This window comes from Sinocyclocheilus anshuiensis, unplaced genomic scaffold (genome assembly GCF_001515605.1).
Source record: "Sinocyclocheilus anshuiensis isolate Anshui unplaced genomic scaffold, SAMN03320099.WGS_v1.1 scaffold1365, whole genome shotgun sequence".
Taxonomy (NCBI): domain Eukaryota; kingdom Metazoa; phylum Chordata; class Actinopteri; order Cypriniformes; family Cyprinidae; genus Sinocyclocheilus; species Sinocyclocheilus anshuiensis.
Genome location: NW_015551032.1, coordinates 967,042 through 971,034, shown reverse-complemented (window position 1 = coordinate 971,034; position 3,993 = coordinate 967,042). Strand labels below are relative to the sequence as shown.

General features: G+C 34.0%; 1 protein-coding gene across 1 annotated transcript in view; it reads right to left on the bottom strand.

Moving 5' to 3' along the window:
* The window catches only part of LOC107661221 (BMP-2-inducible protein kinase-like), a 65,661-nt gene that overhangs the window by 6,202 nt on the left and 55,466 nt on the right, over nt 1-3,993 (bottom strand). The gene's annotated exons all lie outside the window — the stretch shown is intronic.

Below are 3,993 nucleotides of genomic sequence, written 5' to 3'. Positions count from 1 at the left end.
TGAATATGGATATTTTTCTTACAAAAACGCATTGATTCGCTACAGGAGGCCTTTGTTCACCCCCCCTCCCCCGAGCCGTGTGAGACACTTTTTTTTGTGGATGGGCACTTTTTATTTCATGTCTTTTGGACATAAGCAATGCCACACCCGCTGAGTACAACGATAGAGCTTGAAAGATCAAAGACAATTTTTAATATAACTCCGACTGGATTCATCTGAAAGAAGAAAGTCATATAAACCTAGGATGATCACTGTCGCCGGAAGTCACCAGCTCTCCATTGAAAATGAATGGGAGCATGTCGCTTTGTCGCTGTGTCTCGCTGGCAGTGTGAACGGGGCTTTACTTAGTAAAGCGTTACTGTAATTTGATTCCTTTTTTGTAACGGAGTAATTTAACCGTTATAATTTTCAAAATAGTAATTAGAGTACAGTTACAAGCCGAGGTCTCTATACATTACTGCCGCGTTACATTGCTGACAGAATGCAGTGTTTTATAATCTAGAGATTGTAAAAAGGATGTAGCACACGCACTGTCGAGTCCAGTGCCAGTGGATTAGAGACCTGCTCGTGGCCCAACCAGTTATTAGGTTTAGGGAGCAAACACTTCTTCGCACAGGGCCATGTAGTTTTGGATTTTGTTTTCCCTTAATAATAAAAACCTTCATTTAAAACCTGCATGTTGTGTTCACTTGTGTTATCTTTGACTAATATTTAAATTTGTTTGATGATCTGAAACATTAAAGTGTGACAAACATGCAAAAAAATAAGAAATCAGGAAGGGGGCCAACACTTTTTCACACCACTGTATATTATTATATATATATTTTATTCTCCCGCATCCCGCACACACATGAGTGTCTAGGCATAGAAATGATTCACGGGACTCCCGCAAAATAGAAAATAAATTGTTATTCATCTATTGCACAAAAGCAACATAATATAAAATATAAACGATTAACAGGTGCAAGTTTATGCAGAGTTTCTATTTAGGCTATAACATGTGTTTGCAGCGTTGAGCAATGCAGTGCTGAAATCTGCGTGCTTACGAATCCTCTCATTACAACACACGAATTGTAGACATGAAAAATTCATTATGCATATATTTATTGTGTTATAACAGAGATTTGTGAGATTGCGATGAACTGAGATGTCTTTTAGAGATTTTAAATGCAGCGCTCTTTGCTGGCATTCTGCCATGCCAAACCATGCACGCAGCAGCCGCTTGCTTTAGTTAAAAATAAGTGTTCTGTGAATATTGATGCTTTAATAACAAATATTTATCGGGAGCATGTATGCTGGGATTTCATAAATTTCATGGAGAAAAAAGTAACGTAACTAGTAATATAACTAATTACTAATTACTTTTGAAATAAAGTAATCAGAACAGTAACGTGATTACTTTTAAAAGGAGTAATCAGTAATTTGATTACATTTTCAGAGTAACTTGCCCAACACTGCTTAGCATACTAGATTTGAGGATGTTTAAAGAGTCACATTTAAATCAAAAGAGGTACTCCAATAGTATCCCATTGAAACATTGTCAGATCTAAAAAAAAAGTACATGCAAAAGATTCATTATGTAGAGTAAAAACCTTATGCTACTCTCCAATAGATTTTACATTAAATTACATAAATGCTAACATTAAATCTACATTTAATGTAAATTATAAGTTGAAATATATATATATATATATATATGCTTTTCCAAAATGAAATTGATCAATGTTATACATGTTTAGAATAAACTGTTAGACAAAGACAGCCATCCTATTATATGAAAGGAGGATTATCTTGCTCTTGTGGCATAAAGGTGGAAGACATTGAACTTCTTTTTCTCAAAGCATTAGTCAAATGTGAGCTTCTATAACAAAAATCAACAAATATAACACCGCTTTAAAATAAGCTTTATTTATAATTAGCATTGTATAAAGAAACATTCAGTTATACATTATGATACATGAGTATTTACATCAGTTTGTCAATTGGAGACTGAACATTAACAGCTTATGCAACTGATGCTGTATGTATGCATGTACAGATGAGACGTCACTGAGGAATGGAGGAGCTATGAACTTCTGTCATCTATAGGAACATATGCAACATAACAAACAGTGTGTTACACAGCTAAGACTCCTGTACCATGATCTCTGGGGCAACAGAATGCTTGAAATTAAAGCTGTTATAGGAGAAACTGTTACCTGTGCAATTTTAGTATTAGCGTCAACAAAACTAAGAAAAAACAAAGACTAAAAACAAAAGGAACCTATAACTCCAATTTATACGCAAGTAGATTTAGTCATTCTCAACTGTTCTGCTTACACTTGCACAATAGTTCACAATATGGCTCAAAATACTTTTAATACAAGTTATGTGTTCACAAGTCTGTCAGTTTTAACTGTCCACCAATATCCCACTCAGTCAAGATATCTCTGAAACTGGCTGTCTTTATCTAATACAGAATGGTAACAAAAACATTAAACTTTAAAAAGAAAACACATAAAATGTTATCAGACATGTTCTGAAAAAGCAAAGTAACTTGAGTGGGTGATGAGATGAATGAGTAAATAAAATTAGGAATCCAGAACATGGATTCGCTAAACATTATGGTCAACTTACTGTTGGGAAAATAAAAGTTCAGTAAACATTATGGCAAGCCCTCATGTAAACTATCATTAAATGCACCGAGCAAGTACCTCTAAATGCATGCACTGACAATGAATCCATGTGACATTTGCCATTAATTAAGGCTCAATGCTGCCATTATGAGTGAGCCATTATGAGTGAGACGGCAACAAATTATGTGATCTGTCTGTGGTGTGATAACCAGTGTTAACATGTAAAAAGGCTCATACATTCTTAGACATAGCGTTTTTTTATGGAAAGCATCATGTGTGACCAGAAAAGTGTTACGGCATAGGCTACATAATAATAAAACAAATTATGCAAAAGAAAGAAAAAAAGGGCTGCCAACTCTTAGTTGCTTCTGTAGATGCAACAGTTTCTGATTATTCGGCTAACCTCACTCCAAGTTAACCTGCCAATGTTCCCCTAAATTGGCAACTTAAAAGTATCTTCACAGTAAATTACAGAAAGGAAAAACAAGCCTCAATGAGGAATTTTAAGCCAACTCTAACACTGGAGGAGAGAGACTTGTGTTCAACTCCATGAAATATTGGCATGTTTACAAGTAAACAAAGTGAATATGAGGATCGCTGGAAATTTTCTATGGTTTGAGGTCTATAGAAATTGTACCTGAGAACTTCTGGCACTCGCTTGTTTCTGTCAAACAATTTGCTATCAAGCACAAAATGTAGCTAATAACTGATCTGAAGAAAAGAAAACAAATCTAGTAAGTGGAAAATTAGGTTGCTCAAGAATCTGAAAATCTATTCTATCATGCCAACCTGATGCCTTTGACAAAAAATGTAAATGCCAAAATAATAGAAAAAAAGAAAGACAATTCCCTTAAACTTGTACATTTTCTTTTCCTAACTAAAGGGAAAACACCTTTTCTGTTCTGCTTAGAATAAACATGTTAAAATAAAAATGTTAGTCCTGAGAAAAAAAATCTAAACTGACAAATCGAGTACAATGCACTTATACATAACGCAGTGAAACTGCACCACTATATGAGTTACTTCAAACTATTTGATTAAAACTAAACCTATTAAAATGTTTAAAAATGCAGATGTGAAAAGAGCAAAGCATAATTTACAACAATAATATAGCAAGTGCAAAGACAAACAAACGTTGAAGCAAAAAATAATAACAGTAGGAAAAAAAAAAATCAAGGCACCAGCAACAAGCATGGAGGTGATATAAAGCTGTGGTTTTATAAGTATAAATCCCTAGAATAAAAAAAAAAACACTCAAAACAACATATGCAAGTGTATATTTCTTATCACTTATAGTTCCAAATGATACATACACATTAATTTATAATCTGCAAATTCTCCCTATTTCTATGCTTGCATTACTATTTCCTATTTCCAG